This window comes from Mirounga leonina, unplaced genomic scaffold (genome assembly GCF_011800145.1).
Source record: "Mirounga leonina isolate KUSES-001 unplaced genomic scaffold, KU_Mleo_1.0 Mir_173, whole genome shotgun sequence".
NCBI classification, from domain to species: domain Eukaryota; kingdom Metazoa; phylum Chordata; class Mammalia; order Carnivora; family Phocidae; genus Mirounga; species Mirounga leonina.
The window spans coordinates 7377756-7398261 of NW_023270447.1; the positions used below are offsets into that span (position 1 = coordinate 7377756).

A 20506-nucleotide genomic window follows, 5' to 3' on the forward strand; every position below is an offset into this window, starting at 1 on the left:
TTTCAGGTCCAGAGTCAGAAAGTCCAGTGTAGTATACAGGTTAGTGAGAGCCAGAAATAATTTGCTGCCTTTTGACCAGTGTGAATATAGACCAACAGATTTCACATAATCCCAGAGACAAAGCTAATTTTCCGAACCTCTCCCAGTGAAAGGCCAATCTAGTTAACTGCCTCTTAATATAAAGCACCAATTTCCACTCTATTTACATACTAAGATTGGAGTCCTGCAGAATATACCAGAGAGATTTGCTTATAGCTCTATCCCTATGCCTCATTGCTACTGGTTCTCAATGCACAAAGGTACTAGACCTTGTTTCCACTGTTACAGTGAACATGCAATCTGCCTTTTGCCAAGAACTGACACTGTATCAAAGATCTTGATACTCATCCAACTCATCTTCTCTTCCATCTCTGTCCCTGGAGTTTACTTAGACCACTTGGATGACAATGATAGTTCTTTAAGAACCCAAACTTACAGTCTTCTAAGATCTTCTCTCATAATAAACCATTCAGTTCCAGTCAGGTGCCCAACCCCCGCACAGCCCCAGCCTCCTCCTCTTTCCTTTTGGGAGGTCTTGGGATTGGTGCTTTTTTTTTTTTTTTTTTTTTTGCACACTGTATGTTAGGAACTATACTAGATACTTTATATGCTATTTCATTCAATATCCAACTTCATGACGTTGGTACAATAGTATACTCATTTTACAAAGGAGGGCACCAGGGTTATGAAGATTGAATATTGCGTCTAAGTACATCCAGCTATGAAGTAGTTGTCAAGATTTGACAACTATTTTGTCTCATTCCTAAATTGTTTTTCCCCTATACCATGAAACCTCTGATGACTCTGTACATCACTGTTATTAGATCTCAATCCCATATTAGGAGAAAACATGAACATGTTAACAGCACATGTTAACATTAGAATAGTTCAGCGAGTCAAACAAGATAAAAAATAAATGTGTCGAGTTTGAGACGAGTGTATGATTTTTATAAACAGACCTACATTTAAACACTAACTCTTCTTACCTATATGGCTTCAGTTAAGTTGCTTAGCTTTACAAATTTTTTTTTTTTTTTGCATTTTTGGTATGCAGTAGAAACTATTGCAGTAGAAATCTCTAATTTTGTCTTTAACATGTCCCCTCAGCCTTTATAAATGATGGTATGGCATGATCATGGAGAAATTATCTTGGGCCAAAGTTTATATATCTGGAAGTGGGCATTTTCCTCAGGATCTTTTGAACTAAAGCTTGAGAACCTTTTTAGTGTCTATGGTAGAAAGATTATGAAATATAGGACATTCTTAATGACTCTGTTTCCAGATATATGGAAGATGCCAGTATGGGAAAATTCAGCCAACGTGTAGAAAGACATAGAGTGTGATCCAATACTCAGTTCTCAATTCCTACTTTTTCTTGATTTATAAGCAATCATGATGTAGTTCTTCATTCCCTCCTCTTAGAACTTGGCTTTCAAGACTTCACATACTTCTGGTTTTACTTCTCCCACTTAGCTTCTCTTTTCTGAGTCTTCCTGCTGGTTCTTCCTCATTTCTTCAATGTCTAAACATTGATGCTCTGGGTTCAGTTCCAATACATCTTTTCCTCTCCATCTATACTTACTCCTTTGGTAATCTCACTTAGTCTCTTTATTTATTTTTTATTAAGTTTTCAATTTTAATTCCCATTTGGCTCACATACAGTGTTATATTAATTTCAGGTGTACAATATAATGATTCAGCAATTCTATACATTACTCAGTGCTCATCATGATGTGTACTCTTTAATCCCCATCACCTATTTCACCCATCTCCCCACCCACTTTCCCTCACTTAGTCACTTTAAATATTCTCTCTATGGTCATGACTTCCAAATTTAAATATCTGAACTCAACATTCGTGTGTCCTACAGCTTACCATTACCACTTGGATATTTAATGGGCATTTTAAACTTAACAGGAGCAGAATCGAACTCCTCATCTGTCTTCTACCCCAAACCAATTCCTCTGTATTTTTCTGGACCAGAGAGAATGACAACCCTATTCTTCCAGTTCCTCAAGACAAGAGCCCAAGAATCACTCATGATTTATTTTTCATCTTAAACCATACCTGTTCTTACAGAATAACCCATTGGCTCTATAATCAATATATAAGCAGGCTCCAACCACTTCACGCCTAAGGTATGATTCTTGTTCAAGCCATAATCATTTCTCTCCTGGATTAATTCAGTAACTTCTGATATGGCTTCTGCCATTTCCTGCTTTCAGCCTAGTCCTAATAGTTTACTCAAAGTGATCCTATTAAAAATAAACCAAGTTCTAAAACTAATGATGTAATGTATGGTGATTAACATAATAATAAAAAATTTAAAAAATAATAATAAACCAAGTAATCTCATTCTTTGTTACAATAACTTCTCCTCTCACTTAGAGGAAAAGCCTGTCCAGTCACTCCATCTTAGTCATGATGGTCTTAATATTCTGGCATTTAAGTAAAGAGCTGGGGGGGTGAGGGAAAAAAAATCCAGTTATCTGTTAAAAAAGCATTTCAAGTTGAATAAATGGCAAATGCAAAAGCCTTGAGATGAAAGCATGCTTTGCTGCTTAAAAACCAGTAAAACCAGCATGGAATTTGAACTCAGACAAACCTGTGTTCAAATTCTGTCACTGCGACTTACTGACTCTGCCACCCTAGGCAAAACTATAAAAAGGGCAGTAATCAGGATGGTGAATGCCCATGGGATGCTGTTTCTCTATTTCCTCATTTAATAAATATTACTGAGCACCTTTTATGAACATATTATAAGCCAGATGTTCTAGACACTAAGGATAGCAAGTGAACAAAGGAATAAAAGTTCTTGTCAACATGCAGCACATGTTTTAATGATAAGAGAGAGACATTAAACAAATTAAATGAATTATGCTGGATAGGGAGAGTGGGACAGTGTGAGTGGTGTTTTTTGCCATGTTTGCAATTTAAGATAGAAATAACATTCGAACTCAGGCTTATAGGAGTTCAAATTCTATGCTCTTCATAACCTTGTGATAGTGATCTTAGTCTTGATATCCTTAACATCTTCAAAAATGTCCAGAATGTGGTAGCACAAAAGTCTGGTCAAAAACTTTCTCATTAAATAAAGTTGCATTCTGCCATGAGTGCAATGAAAAGTCCAAGTACAGGAAGAACTGGGGGTGGAAGAAGAGAGGAATTGGAGAGCAGACTTCGCTTGATGAGCAGGTGTGGCAACAGCGTTGGCGTTTCCCAGACTGAAGTAAAGGAAATCTGATCAGGTTTTCTTTGCATGAGAAAATGAGGTTATTCCTTACAGAAATAACTATGACTTCTGCTTCCTTTCCATGACTTTGGTTCTATGATCAAAAGCTAAATACAGATGTGTCTCATGCTGATTAGCCATTTTCTAAAGTAACATCTTCAATTTTCTTTGCAAAAACATATTTATTAAGGTACTGTTATGGTAACATTAAATAAAATGAAATATTTTATCTTACAATCCTACCACCTTAATTAAACAAATATTCACATTTATATATAAAATTAAGTATGTATATATTTATATTTATGATTGTAGTCATAGAGTATGAGACACTTTGTATACTGCTTTTATTATACTCAATTATCAGGTAGCAGGTGTATAATATCTCACTAACTAATTGTATCATAGTAACATCTACACTTTTTTTTTCTTTTTTTAAGACTTAGTCCCCTTTTTCAGTGTCAAGACTCCTACACCCAGTTTTATCATGATTCCAAATCTATGCTTCTCAACATTGGCTACAGAAAGTTTTAAAACACAAATAAAATTGCACAGAAATCACTACTAAAATGTCCAAAAAGTTTGATTAAATTGATCTGGGTGGGACCAAAACGTTGGCTTTTTTTTTTTTTTAATTTTTTTTAGTTCTCAAGGAACTTCTGACACACAGGCAGAGTTGAGAATCCCTGTGATAAATGAGTAGATAGCACATTTAATACAGTACTCTTAGAGTCCTTTGGCTTTCTTGTCTCCCACATGCCCACACCTGGTTATTGACACTTCATATATCAACTCCACAATTCTGACCACAATTTATAACCTTACAGCACTTAACTCCAGATTTTCATTACAAATGTTCAGAGAATCTTAATAAGAGATATTAATTAGAGAAGAAATCTGGATACAAACTGTCTCCCTGAATATGTACTTCTCTCCCTTTTTTTGCACCAAGAATTAACTAAAATTAAACTTTCTAACACCCTGCTTTGCTGTTTCTATTAAACAAAGCTGCCAAGTGTAATTGGCATTTTCTTCTGTCTTAGAACACTTGGTCTTCATCTTTTCCTTATTTACCACCTGGAATTTCTACATGGTTGATACTTATTTATTGATATTGTCAATTAACTCTTGCAGTGCAGTGAATATACATTTTCTCTTGATAACATCCAAGTTATGCTTTGCACACAGGAAGAGTTTTATAATTATGTTTCCCACGATGAAGGTGGCTAAAAGTATCTCTGTATGGCCATAGAGACTTAAATTAATTAAATCGCTTAAAACAAATGATTGCAATCTCACCACTTTGATTATTTCATTTGTGTTCACCTCATTCATGTGACATACATACTCACAATTGAATTCTGCCCAGTTTTTGCCTTTAATCTTGATGCAGTGGGACATCTTATCTTTTATATATAAAATTATATATTTTCTCTTTTATTGCTTTTTGTGACTATATGAGATAACTAAATTTATTGTGGTAATCACTTTGCAGTACATAAAAGTCAAGTCATTATGCTGTACATGTTAAAGTTGTATAGTGCTGTATGTCAATTATATTTCAATAAAACTGAAAAATTATATATGAAGCAATTATATAATTAGATATAACATTATAATTATAATTTATTTACAGAATTTACTCAGAATGAACAAATCCTGAACTTAATAACAAGGCAAGCATGCTGGGTAAAACCATATTGATCCAACTTTGAACAAAGCAAAAGACATAAATCACTTCTGAGAAGAAAAAGGGTTAATTATTTAGAACATTTTGATAACTTCGTGTAATCTTGCTAAAACCAGTATTCTACTGTCATGAGGAATTTTTTTTAAATTTTATTATGTTATGTTAGTCACCATACAATACATCATTGGTTTTTGATGTGGTGATCCACGATCCATTGTTTTCAAATAACACCCAGTGCTCCATGCAGTATGTGCCCTCTTTAATGCCTATCACCGGGCTAACCACTCCCCTCCCCCCCCTCCCCTCTAAAACCCTGTTTGTTTCTCAGAGTCCATAGTCTCTTATGGTTCATCTCTCCCTCCAATTTCCCTCCCTTCATTTTTCCCTTTCCTTTTCCTAATGTCCTCCATGCTATTCCTTATGTTCCACAAGTAAGTGAAACCATATGATAATTGACTTTCTCTACTTGACTTATTTCACTTAGCATAATTTCCTCCAGTCCCATCCATGTTGATGTAAAAGTTGGGTATTCATCCTTTCTGATGGCTGAGTAATATTCCATTGTATATATGGACCACATCTTCTTTATCCATTCATCTGTTGAAGGGCATCTCGGCTCTTTCCACAGTTCGGTTATTGCGGACATTGCTGCTATGAACATTGGGGTGCATATGGCCCTTCTTTTCACTACATCTGTGCCTTTGGGGTAAATACCCAGGAGTGCAATTGCTGGGTCATAGGGTAGCTCTATTTTGAAATTTTTGAGGCACCTCCACACTGTTTTCCAAAGTGGCTGTACCAACTTGCATTCCCACCAACAGTCTAAGAGGGTTCCCCTTTCTCCACAACCTCTCCAACATTTGTTGTTTCTCTCCCTGGCCATTTTTGCCATTCTACCAGTTAGAATGTCATGAGGAATTTAACAAGTGAATCTGAATGACAGGAGAACTAAATTTAGTTTCTGTGAATCTAATTTTTAGATATCATAATTTTAGTGAGATTTTTAAGTTTTCTGATATCATCAAAACATCTCTTACAGGTGTTACTTTAGAGAAGTAATTCAACCATTGATATCAAAAGAACATTTTTTCCCTTAATATTAGATCATATAATAACCCTACTCATTCTCTTGTATGAGGTAACCAAATCCAGCACTGATACAGGAAAAAGACATATGTAAGTCCCTCTGGAAACTATTATAGTTTTCTTACTAGTTAAATGAATTGTGTGAATTCAGTTATTCCACCAGTCACATTTCATGGCTCTCCTACCAATATCCCTCACTCAGTGGCTTTTCCACACGGGAAGAATTTTAGGAATTTGGGGAAAGGGAAAACTAAAAGAGGAATAATAATGAAGAGCTACAAAACTGATATCCCTCCTATATATCTATGCCATATATGATAGATAATAAGTACATTTTCTTAAAGATTTTTTGGCACAACATGGGTATATGTATATGCCAACTCATCAAATTATACACATTAAACATGGGGTTTAGGGTATATCAATTATACATCAATAAAGCTGTTAAAAAAAGATAAAAACTGCATGTAAACTGAGTAGTTATAATACAGTAATAATAGCAGCAATGATAATAATGAGTAGTAATAATACCATAACTGATAAAAACTTAGAATTTAATGTTTTGTGACTTAATCTAAGTTCAAGTCTTTTGTTATCCTACTCCTACCAGTAATTCTAAGAAATATGGACCTAAACTGTAATACACTTATGCATGGGCAAAGGCCCAGGAACCCACTCTGGCCCTCCTCTGAATGTTTTGATGCCCCATGGAATAGTCTCAAGGGCCAAAGGACATTTTCACTTGGATCCCATGCCTCCCATTTTAGGCCATGTCCAAGGTATCTGGGATCTCTGAACTGCTTGTCCAAATGACTCCAAGCCTGCTTCCAGGTCCTGTCCACTTCCCATGTTCAAAGTACTGAGCATGAAGCCAAACAATGTGTAGTTACTTGCCTGAGTATTGACAGAGCTTGGACTGTAGAAACAAGGTCACACAGCCATGTACATGGGTATGGATATGCACATCATGGTCAAGATGCAGTGAGGAGCCAGAAGACGAAGAGTGGCAAACTTGGGTCAGGGAACTGGCTCCTTCTATGCTCTCATATCCTAGTGAGGAAAACTCGGGAGTCTGAAACTCTGCATTTTAACCTGGCCTTCTTCTAGATGTTATGAAGAGCTACTTGCCAAGGTCAGAAGATCAGAATTTTTTAATATTTGGAAACACAGGGTGAAGACCTTTATTGGCACTCTTGCCCTAGGCCCTGCAAATACAGGTCTGGATTCTGACCATCTGTAATTTGAGGGTCACAGTCCAGGTTGTAAATACTGAAGTGCTGATATTGTTCACACATTGGGAAACCAAAGAAATCAAAAACTGACATACAGTGAGGTGGATGCCCACAATCCATCACGAGTGTTTCCCAGTCAGCAGCAAAAGCTCAGGCATCATATTGGCTAAAAAAGCTATACTGAATATAACAAATGGTCTCTTATTTGCACTCTGCTTTTGAGGAAAAATCTTGTTTTTTAAAATAAAAATGTGGTATTTTGTAATTTTAATGATTTCAATCATGATATGTGTGATCTTTTCACAAGTTAAGTTACTAATCGTCCATCACCAAATTAAAATAAATTTTTAAAAAGTTCAACATATGGAGGTGTTCATGGGAGAGAGAGAACAGTAAGGAGTGCGGTGAACTAAAATCCTTTCTATGGGTGTTTGAAATTCTGCTCCACATCACTGTGTATGGAGATATAATTTTGTTGGGAACATTTAGTTTTCAGATTTTTTGTGTGTGTGCGTTTAAAATATTTATTCAAAATATATTTATCCTCATTCAACTGTACAGGTTATGTCTTTACATACAAGGTAGTTACAACTCTAAGGCTGGAAAGATGTATTGGGATTCTGCCAGTGTTCCCTAAATTCATGTGTTCATAAACTTATCTTCTGGAAAATAGCAGTTAACTGAGCATCTCAAGTTTTAGAATATAGAAACAGGGTCTGCAGTCAGTATAAGTATGCCCTCATGTTCAACATCAGAAATCCTTGCCATGTTTCCCCAGAGCCTCTCAATGGCCTAGCCTGGCCCTGCTGTTACCCCTGTAGTCCACCAGTGTTACTGATTTCCTTCTTCATTATATTGAACATGAGGAACATTTATGTAACAAATGGGAAGTGAATGTTGTCCATTTAATCTCTTTGTATCACGTAGTTTATTTGCTTATCACCAGGGAGGATGGCTGAATTCATGGCCACCATAAGATTACCAAATTTTGCTAAACAAATATACATTAAAATGAGAATGGTTTATGTGTATTTAAAAAATATTACTCTATTCATTGCTTTAGTTGTTAAATGAATCCCATATGAATTAGATATACACAAAATCGATTTCTGAAGTGCTATATACTTGCAGAAGGTGAATGACAAATCTGGCTCTAAGTTTTCTATTAATTAACAAAAGAAAGAAAAGATCATTCTGAACCATAGATAAAAGCATCCTCTAAAAAAACACCTACACCTACTCTCCAGGTTCTGCTGTCACATTTTTTTTTGAAATATCCAAAATGAAGGGCGCCTGGGTGGCTCAGTCGTTGAGCGTCTGCCTTCAGCTCAGGTCATGATCCCGGTGTCCTAGGATCAAGCCCCGCATCCGGCTCCCTGTTCTGCGAGAGGCTTGCTTCTCCCCTCTCCCACTCCTCTTGCTTGTGTTCCCTCTCTCACTGTGTCTCTCTCAGATAAATAAATAAAATCTTTAAAAAAATAAATAAATAAATATCCAAAATGAAGTCAGAAAATCTATCATTTCACATGCAGTACTATCACTGATATTTAAAATGACTTCCAAAGCAAGAGTGATGATGGTTAAATTGTCTTGTTAGTAGCTTCTTAAAACTCAATCCTCAGTTTCTTCAAGTCAATTTAGCAGTGCTGCTACAAGCTTATTTCCTATCTCCAGACCTTGGGGTTGTTATGGACCTCTACTTCATTCCCCGTCAGGGGAAAGGAGAGTAATCTTAATGCTTAGATTAACGTGTGATCTTTTCACAAATGAAGAGAATGCATTATTTTTTTTTCTTCAGCCATGCTCAACCATTAGTTCATTTCCTCATTAATGCATTTATTCAATAAATACCAAGAGAGTGTCTACGAACAGTGTTTTAGACATGAGAAAAGAAAATAAAAATCCCTGCCCTCAGAGAGTTTACATTCTAAGTGGGTGGTAGGCAGTGAAGGTGGGGATGAAACCCAGAAGCAAAATATACACTTCATCAGATGGTAATGATATTTCTAAAAATATGGCAAGGAAGAGAAGTATAGAGTGCCATTGCGAGTAAGTCTGAAATTTCAAATACTATGGTCAAGGAAGGTCTCACTGAGATGGTAACATTTAAGGAAACATTTTAAAAGGTAAGTGAAGTTCACAGGGATAAGAGGTAGGATCATAGAAGTAAGCAGGAGCCAGATGGTGTAGGTCACTGTAAAAATTTTGGCATTCACCTGGATAAGAAGTCACTGAACGATTCTGAGCAAAAGGGTAGCTTGATTTTATGTATATTTCAAATGGATCATATGGGTTGCAAATAGACTGAAGTGGGAGGCAGGGCAGAAACAACGAGACCAGATAAGATGTTAACACAATAACCGGTGTGAGGGATGACTGTAACTTGGACCAGGTGGTAGCAGTGGAAGAGTGAGAAATTATTCAGCTGACATAATTTATGGGTGAATTGTATATGGTGTGGATAAGAAGATATATTGGCTAACTAGGATTTTGGACAAAAGAAATGGGCAAAAAAATGGACTTTCCATACACCAAGTTGTGTGTTTTCTCTAGTCACATTCATCTGTGGTGGAGCTCAAAATGGGCAAAAATTGATTTTTTTTCCTAGAGTTGGGGCTTTGCCAAGGAAGTTATAGTAATGGAGACAATTACAATGGACTTGGGAGTGTGATAATTTAAGATGGCCAAGAAGCCAAAATAAAGACTTTAAGGGGATGAAGAACAATGAAAGGATAAATGATTTACTCTGGTGGGGTTAAATGATCATTGGAATCAAAGCGTGAGAGGAAAATGGTCACCTGGTAAGATAGTGGATAAAAATCTGTGTCTAGAAATTGAGACTATGGAAGAGTGCAAATATTGTTAATTGCAAATCTAGGACATCATTATAGCTAGGACTGAGTAACTCAGTAAGGGTATATAACTAGGACAAGGAGTAAAGAAAATGATGTATCTGGATATTGAAATCAAGAATTATGGCAGAATTGGTATCGGAGATAAACACAGAGCCAGTAACTAAAACCTTCAAGGAATGAAGGGAAGTCCTGGGCAAGTAGTCAGAAATAGTGCTGTTGGAGTGCTAGTGGGTGATATAGTGTGATGATGTAAGATTCAAAGTGAGGAGACCTCCTATTCCACTCTGGGAGATAGATTCACAAGAGAGAATTAGCCATTTGGGGATTAGAAAACTGAGTTTTTTGTAATAACTGGAGTAAATGAAAACATACTGTAATAGCTGACACAAATGTGATGGGGTCTGGAGTTATATAAATAAAAGAGAATGAAAATATCACAAAAACATATATTTAAAAATATGCTTGACAAAATTACATGCCAGAATGAATATGGCTAACTAGAGGGTGATGAGGAATCTGCTCGGTTTGGGACATGGTTGAGATGCCTGTAGTACATCTACATGGTAACTAGTGCATAGTCTGAAACATGTCTTCGGAGCTCAAGCAGGCGATACCATATTGGGAATCAGTGGTCATAGGAAGCCAGAGAAACCCATGGAAAAGTCGGAACTGAATCATGAGTTTTGAGGCTTTAGCAGAGAAGAATGGCCCAATAAAATGTTTGTTCAAGTAATTCTTATTATTAAAATATCAGTAGCAATAGTGGTAGTGATATAGAGGTAGCTAGTGGTAATACTAGTAGTGAAAATAAACTACTAATTATAAGGGAAAGTTAAATCAAGAGCTATTGTCCTACAGGTTTATTAAAAATAATGTCCTATATTTTATTTGATTGCGTTACTCTTAACACCAAGTACATTGCCTGACCCCCAGCAGGCATGCAATAAAATATTGTGAAGTGGAAAAAATCATCTGAATGTTTTTCCCTAAAAGAGCTGACCAAAGCTGTGCATAACTAAAACAGCTTAAGTAAAGTTCAAGAATGTTTTACCTTACCCTTGGCCCCAAAGTTTTGCCATTTCATGCTTTAGAGTAGTTTAGCAATCTGTGTATGACTCAGATCTTTCCCATCTTCTTGAAACCAATCACCAGAATGATCAGAACCATGTCAGGGAAGCTAGACAAGAAGATCAGCATAAAAACAACAAAGATGTCAAACCCACCATTTTCTGGTTGTAGCAACTGTAACTAAATAAGCCCATATGTCTAATGTCTTTCTATGATTTGTCCTATTCTTTTTTTCCTTATGCCACATCTCCATACCTAGGTAAATCCCAGAAGTGACTAGTATAGCCTCAAGGTGGTACTCTCAGCACATGCATTTTGCAGATGGGGAAAATGAAAGTCAGAAGAGCTGTTACTTACCAAGAGCCAGATAACAAATAAATTGTGGAGATTTGATTTTCAATTATACTTACTAACACTAAAGCCCAAGCTTGGTCCACAGAATCACATGTCATTCAGAACTAAACAGTATTCTAAAATATACCCAATTTATAGTGATTTAAAATTTTCCTCATTTCTTCTCAAACAGTAAACCTAGGAACTCTGTTGGTAAATAGCATTAAGTCATAAAGAGTATAAACTAAATATAAATTATCTAGGTTCCATGATATCAAACCATTTGAGAAATCTTGCATTTATGCAATAGGATTTATTATACAAATTATGCCCATGGTAGAATGTAATGAACTGACATCAATAATCAAGAAAAGATAAAATTTTGAGTCAATGGTTCATGTTTCCATTTTTTATATGATGTTACAAACTGCCACAATTCAAAACAACATGTAAACTATGTTAAAGTTCTACTTAAGTCATATTATAAATTTGCACTCTGCCAATATATGTGTGCATGTATGTGCTGGTAACTTTTATTACTATCTATAACATAGTGTATTTATCAGGGTTTAATTTGTTTTTAAGAACTATTAAGAGTGTAGTTAACTGGGGCATGTTTTAAATTGTTTTCACAAGATGTTTTAAATTGTTTTTGAGAGACATTTGCCAAACTAAAATCAGGAAAATGGTATGCATTTAAAATAAGCATGCACTATATGTAAAAAAAAAAAAAAAAATAGTATTTAAAAGGAAGTTTGCTATCCATTTGGCATTTGTTTTATATTTATTCTTATAATTCATGGGAAGAATCTCTAAACCTTTCCATTGTAAAAATAAATAAAGGACACCTTATTAAAAATGGAGTCAGGAAGCCCTGAAGGGGGGTGCACTCACACATTATCACTCAACCCAAAACTGGAGGAAACTTGCTTTACACAACTTAGCAGGAGGAAGGAAGAATTTCTCCTTGCTCAACAACAGCTCAGCCAATGAGAAAAAGACACTCTCAGCCAATGAGAATCTATCACCATCCTGAATTCTGTAACAGCCCCTGGCAATTTCCCCCTCTCTTCCATAAAAACAAGCCCCTTTCCTCTGTTCTCCAGATTTACCTATGGGTTGCCATAGTCTGCTTGTCCTGAATTATAATTCTCTGGTATTTCCAAACAAGCTCATTTTGCTGGTAAAATGACTGGCTCCTTTGTTTTCTAAAGTTGACACTACAGGGGCGCCTGGGTGGCTCAGTCGTTAAGCGTCTGCCTTCAGCTCAGGTCATGATCCCAGGGTCCTGGGATTGAGCCCCACATCGGGAAGCCTGCTTCTCCCCCTCCCACTCTCCCTGCTTGTGTTCCCTCTCTTGCTGTGTCTCTCTCTGTCAAATAAACAAAATCTTTAATAAATAAATAAATAAATAAATAAATAAAGTTAACACTACATAACAAAATTCTGCTTCAAAGAGTGCTACTTTGGTTCTGATAAATTATTAAGCAGACTCCTAAAACTTGGAGGAAACTATCTAAGAGGAATAGCCAAAGTCAGTAAATGAAATATTATCTACATTTAATATCTAGGGGAATAGTAGTTAAATTCCTTTTTCTTTTTTCAACCGCTATAGTTTGGTTAATTTTCCAGTATCACATTTCAGAAGGATGACTTTTTTTTTTCTGGTTTATATCAGGTTTGTATCAGGCCAATCCAGGTAGTCTCATCTATCACAAAGGTGTTTAGGGCTAATGGGTAGCAAATGGATAGGTTATAAGCTAGAATGGGGGAAAAAATGATCTGAAAGGAGCTCAAATTTGATAGATGTTGGAATAAAAACTTCTTTAAAATCTGAAATGTGCAGACTTGGTTAAATGGAGTAGATTTTATAAATGACTGTGGTGATGTGATTGAACACTGTGGGGAAACACTGTATCCTTCTTTTCATTATGATCCTCATTAAAAGGAAAATAGAAAAGGCTGGTACCTTGTAAAATATATCAAAGACATGTGCCTCTGTATGTTTTTACACTTGATAAGGGGGAAGGAACAAAAAAATACCCCGGTAATGAAATGAATCTTGAACTTTGGCAAGGAAGGTAAATTTGATGCTTTGAATGAACAGACATCTTGTTTGACTAGAAATGATCATGGCTCCAATTTCTCATCAAACATGTTAGCTTCTTGCTGTCAGAGAATGCTATTCCATTTCTGATATTTCAACATCAGTCTTTTGCTATTACAAAACCAATGCCGTCGGCTGTCAGGACTTTCCAGTTTCAATTGGCAGACTTATCTGTCTTCGGCAGGATTAGACAGAACTATTTCTCATTCAGAGGCTGCTCCTGTTGCCGACAGCAGCAGCCCCAGGAAATCGGAGTACATTCGCTTCAAAGGACCCGTCTGCCACCCTTCTGACAGTGCGCTCCGCAAAGTGCCTTCCAATCTCCTGCTCCTTGGGCGGTTTTCTCTGCACTTTAAACACGTATTCTTGGCATTACATAGAAACGTCAGCAATTTCTACGTTGTAATATTATTTATATAAATACAAGAACAAGCCATAGATTTTTCACTCAATTGGCACTAGTCATTTCTGGTAAATTGCATAAAAACCATGGGGAAAGATGATAGACAATGTGTCTCAGATAAAATTAATGTCAGTAGACTAGATCAAAAAACAGCCTAGAGTGAACGAGAATTTTATAATAATGGCCTGCAACTTTAAAATAGTGTTCTCATTTGAAGAAAATATTGAACGGTAGTTTCAGTGACTAATATTTACAATAGAGAGGAGTTGTCAGAAGAATTCATGGTGCTTTAGTTATTTGGGAGAAAAAAAAAGCGGTAATAACTTCTACTCCTCAGAAAAGGGGCTAACTGCTTCCAAGGATCCCATCTACATTTTCCCTTCCTATTTTGTCCTTTCTTCTACTTGCCCTCCTCGCAGCCCCCCCAACAAGAACAACAAAAAAGACCAGTGAGGCTGCTAGAGGTTGAGGGTATGCATATATGTGCATATGTGTTTCCTTTTCCCAATAGACTGCATCTCTTGGTATTTATATGCCTCTAAAATTTTATCAAGTGCTTTATAATCTATTTATTGAATATTTTATTATTCCATAAAATTTGCAAATATCTCTACTCAGAAAATCCCAACCCTTTCTTGAGCATGGGAAAATAGCTTGTAACATTGAAAAATGCCAGTGACCACAACTGGGTTTAACTATTTTTGTGGAGACAAATAAAATCTATAAGGAATATTCCTTTAATTCTCATTTTTAACGTACCATGTCAGTAAATCCTAGGTGTTATCTGGTCTATTATTTTTGCTATTATTTTGTTTGTTTTGGCCACCGCACTTTCAGAAGGACAGCAACAGATGAGTAGGTAGAGTATCTCACTATCTTACTCAATGTCTTTGAGAGAAACAATTAAGGGTCTTCTTTCCTTATATGGATAACTTTTAAATAGCCTTTTAAATTGTAATGGTAAAAGGCAGTTCATGGAACAATGATAATCAGAAGCCCTGATGATAGAAAAAAAAGAAAAAGATTATTGTGCATCCCATAAACTTTGCTTCACAGAGAGGCAGAAGAGTCTTTTTAAGTCAAGACACAAGTTTATTAGCATAAGATACACCACAACCTATAGCTTTATAGCTCAAATTAAATGGAAATCTAACAAACAACTGTTTAATTTTATCAATGAAAATAACTATACTGGATAATTGTTATTTAACACTGATTTATTTCCCACAAGGGTCCAAGAAAATATATAATGGAAACATGTGGCATTGTCTCTAAGGGGCTTACTTCACATTCACAGATTAGATTATCATTAAGTACATTGCCCTCATACACATTTGTAGCGATCCCCACTAAAACAGTTACTGATTGCATTAGGCCTTTCTCATAGGAATTTTGTTTCTAATTTTATTATTATCATTAGTGTTTTTTTCTGGCAAAGTCTCCCACATCTCAGTCAAGCTGCAGAATCTAAATTAAAAACAGCACAATAATGTCATTAGCATATTGTCCACAGTGATGTTTTCATATCTCTCTCTTCATTACATAACATGGATCCAGGTGATTTATTTAGAAAGCATTTATCAAGTTTTTGGTTTCTGCTAGGTACTAAGCATTCTGTCCATTTCTCTAAGAAGCTCAAATATTTGTGAATGAAGGAGGACATAAAATGTCTAATTGTCATAAGGTTAACGTCAAACTACCATCAGGAATTGTTGAAAGCACAGAGGGAGACCAATTCATTTTGAAAGGGTTTGTAAAGACTTACACAAAGTGCTGTCTTAAAGGAAAAATATCAATTAATGTAAAATGACATTTCATCTTTGTTTGAGTGAAATTCCCTTAAAATGAAGCTCCTCTCTTTTTCTGATTTTGTGTATGTGTGTTCGATATTATTGGACAAGAAATCAAAGAAAATTATTTTTTTTCTTCATGGACCATAAACTACAGATTGTATACTTAGTATCATAAGAACAATGACTTCAGACTGAGACCCAGGCACACTCTTTTATAGTCCTAGATAAATAATCATGGAATCAGTTGCCTGTCCAGTAAATGGGGCAGTGGGACTCAATAATTCACTAAATATTTGGGAAATTTGATACATCTAACTACTTCATTTATGTTTCCCTGAATCTACTACAAATATGTTTACTCATACTCATCATCAAGATAGAAAACACAAATTGGGGCACCTGGGTGGCTCAGTGGGTTAAGCGTCTGCCTTTGGCTCAGGTCATGATCTCAGGTTCCTGGGATTGAGTCCCCACTTCAGTTCCCTGCTCAGCAGGGATTCTGCCTCTCCCACTCCCTCTGCCCTTTTCCCAGCTTGTGCTCTCTCTCTGTCTCAAATAAATAAATAAAATCTTCAAAAAAAAAAAAAGAAAGAAAACACAAATGAATTAGAGGTGTTCCACTCTTATGCTTATCTAAATGTTCTGTGCTTGAATATAGAGAAGTTCTAATTCAAAAAAGTTAAATATTTATCAGTCTGAACATAATATGCATATTGCTAGACTTGCTACTTTTTTGTAACCACTGATGTTCATTGCCTTTGATTTATGTAATTCTAATTTGTCTATTTTAGAAATCGGCATTGCAGTAAGTGAAATCTTTGGGTAGGAGAGAATAAAAGCTGAAAAGGAGGTGAAGTTCTGATATTATCACAGAAAATGATCTATTTTCATTTATGATATGATGATCCCATTTTTTCTCTAAGTGTCATTCTCTAAATAGTGAAGCACCTTATTCTCTAATATTTAATACCTCTCTAAGTTGTTTCTTATTAGAAATTGTATTGCTTAAAACTGACATTTTCCTAATAGTAGTATGGTTTTTCCTACATTTTATGTCATTAAAGTTATGCATGCCTCAACAACAGCATATCCCAGTTGAGTCATATCAACGTAAATAAAAATGCAAAGAGGCAAAGTCGATAATATTACCAAAAAATTGGTGTTTAGGGTGTAATATTGAGATTCATACTGCACAGATGTTCAGCAGAAATGAGATCTGCACCTCAATTGAGTAAGAGTATTACCTGCTTTATTGCTCTGCCTATGTACAGCAGGCAAGGCTAGAGAGACTGTGACCTTGAATGCAGCACAGAAGAACATGCGGCTTCAGAAAAACAAAGAAAAAAATCACTGCTCAAAGGCAAGTATGTTCAAACAGTAAGAAAAAAAGATAATATTAAAAAAGAAAAAAAGTTGAAACAATTAAACTAACAAACATAGCAATATCTAGTGTTTAGATCTACGGTGGCAACTGTGAATGCATAAATTTTGTCAAGATAAAAAGAGTAAACGACAAGATATTTTATTTCTTCAGTGAGACTGGGTATTCAAAGAACATACCAGCCCCTGTAGTTTTTGCTATTATCTACAATGTGATTATTGTCCATTTTGTCTGGGAAGGTCACTCAAAAGTACTTGATTTTATGGAGTTTATTGCAAACTTTTTCTTCCTGAGGTGTGTGTTTATCTCTCTTTCTCTCTATATATATCTATATTACTTATATCTATATCTATCTATCATCTATCTATCTATCTATCTGAAGCTTAGATCTCTTAATTACTAATGCTTTGAAGATAACAGAAACAGTAGTTGCCAATTAATTTAAAAAAGAACAAAGGAGCTTTGCGCAGTGGCAGTATCATAGCCAATGAGGTTTATCCGAGGCGCGATTATTGCTAATTGAAAAAAGAACAAAGGAATTTCCTATACGATTTGGGTAACATCACCTCCACCACGAGCACACACACACACACACACCGCCTCTGATATTTCCCTAAATCAAGGAAAATCACCTTCTCAATCTCCTTTTTTAATTTCAGCTTGACCTTCCCTCCAGCAGCTAGCTATCTGAGGGAACTATAGCATTAATTGGGTCTTAAAGAGAAACATTTCCTTCAATTTGGCATTTCCTTCAATTATGGATATAGGTTCTGTCACCAATAGACAGAGACATGACCAATATTTGTCTATTACAGTACAGATATATCTTGCCCGAATGAAAACTGGAACCCAGGTATGCTCAACCAGAAATCAGCCTTTGTCTTCCTCTCAAAAAAGTTTCTCTCTACAGCTATAGTTGTCTAGGAGAATCTCAACAAATATCTTACACATTTCCTGTATTTGTGAATACAAATAATAAGAGAGAACTTGTCATCAGAATATGCAAAGTGTAGTTTATCATGACACACCCCAATGTGACCAAGTTTAAAACTTTTCTTTGCCACATCTACTCTCCTTTAAATGTAGAATTTGAAAGAAGGTTACTATTCCCCTGGATATCCTCTTTTTTTTCCTCACACTTCTATCATGAAGTGTCAGTAAACCTGATCCTCATTTTCTAGAACAAATCAATTTTGATGATTCAGTTCCATGTGAAGATAGGCTTGTCAAAGCAACTTAAAAAAAAAAAAAAGACATATCTCTTTCTACTTCAAGTCTATATAGTGCCTGATAAGAAATATTTTTTCTTTGTCCTTAGTTCTATTAAACTTTTATGTATTCATTTTTATTTATAAAACAAATATCTCCAAGGTATTATGGGGATCACATATAAATTAATCCAAGCAGGCTTCATGGAGTAGGCTGTGCTTAGGTCCTAAGGGTTAAAAATTAAGCATGATTTTAGTAATAAGAGAAGCAGTAGCCCAAGGCCAAATCTATGTGGCAGAGAATTTTTATATAGAAGGATCCTAGGAAATATGACTAAAAGGAATGCCAGAATTTGATGACAAATTTGAAATACAGATCAATAGAGACCTATAGGATAATACAAGAAAATATGTAACTAATATATCTCTATGAAAAGCAATTACCTGCTGTTTGTGTGTCAGATTTATTAATTGGAAAAAATGCAAAAATACCAAATAAGAAATGTTCCAGAGGTCTTTCGGAGACATCTGAACCACCATGGACAAGGGGGTAGGCTGAAATCCTTCCCCATCCCTGTGATGAGTTCCTTTGAGCACTCAGCATTGATGCCGAAATAATTCTAGGTATTAGAAAGAGTAAATATATGAGGACCTCAACTCAAGATAGTTTTTCTCCATTCTCCCATTCATAGCACAAGAACAAATATCCTCAATGTCTACATCTTTACCTTTAGGATGTGTAAGCAAGAAACATGTGATGAAGATGCATATGTATAAATATATATATATACTTACACATATGCATGTATATTATATATATATATTTACATATTTGTACGTGTATGTATATGATAAATCAACACACACATACACAAACCATGGGAGAAAGAAATAGTTGAGAGAGAGAGAGTGAGAGACACAGAGAGAGTGAGTGATTTCTGTTTCTTCTGCTCCTGCTTTGGGCCAAGCTGGAAAAACAGGGACTGGATTTATTCTCCCACCTAAAACAACCAAAAGCAGGGAAAAAATATATAAAACACTGATTTTCAACATTAAGCATTAAAGCAGTGATCCCTGAGAGAAGCAATCTAGATGAAGCCTGTAACTGTCCCAGCTCATTGCCTTGAGTTACCAGGCCACCGCACATGGAAGAGGAATCTATTCCTAGCCCAGCCAACTCCTTGAATTAAGATGGAGCTGAGTGGGGGCACCTGGGTGGCTCAGTTGGTTCAGCATCTGCCTTTGGCTCAGGTCATGATCCCAGGGTCCTGGAATCGAGCGCCGCATGGGGCTCTCTGCTCAGCGGGGAGCCTGCTTTTCCCTCTCCCTCTGTCTGCCACTCCCCCTGCTTGTGCTCTCTCTCTCTGTCAAATAAATAAATAAAATCTTAAAAAAAAAAAAAATGGAGTTGAGTGTCTGAAGAGACCGAGGCAGCTAGAGTAGATCAAAGCTAGCATGACAGACTAACAGAGAAGATAGCTGCAGAGAAAGAGAACTCCAAAGATCTACAGAGAGCCCCCGCACAAGTATTTAGCTAAGTACTGATCAGTTCAGACAGGTGAGAACAATACCCATGGCTGGGGAAAGAACAGCAACTACCCATCAAACAAAAATTTGATAAGCTGAATGTTATTAAACCTAGGCCACAGATTTGGAGAATATATTCCCAATACTTAGGCCAACAAAAGATTTGCTTGAGAAAAAAAACAAAAATCCTATGAATCAATAGCAAAGACTCAAGAAATGTCTATTTAAAAATAGGTAAAATATTTGAGAAGGCACTTTACAAAATAAGTAATAAATAGCCAACAAATGGAGAAAATATGTAGGAAACTTATCAGAATCATTGGTCATCAGAGTAACGGATAGTCTCACAAATATACAAAAGAAAATTTGTTGTGATTCCTTCCACATGAATATCAAGATATATATTCTTTGACTTTTAAACTTAGTATTAAATTTGCTGACTGTAAAACTTCAGTAGTTATTGAAAAGTATTTGGAAGAATTATTCTACTAGAACAGGAAGTTATGAAACAATAAAGGTAATCATAACATTTGAACTCTGATCATTGTTAAA

The 20506-nt window shown here is 35.8% G+C and overlaps 1 pseudogene; it reads left to right on the forward strand.

Moving 5' to 3' along the window:
- Positions 1 to 17677: 17677 nt before the first annotated feature.
- LOC118020526 lies at positions 17678 to 17758 on the forward strand (annotated as a pseudogene).
- Positions 17759 to 20506: the final 2748 nt, after the last annotated feature.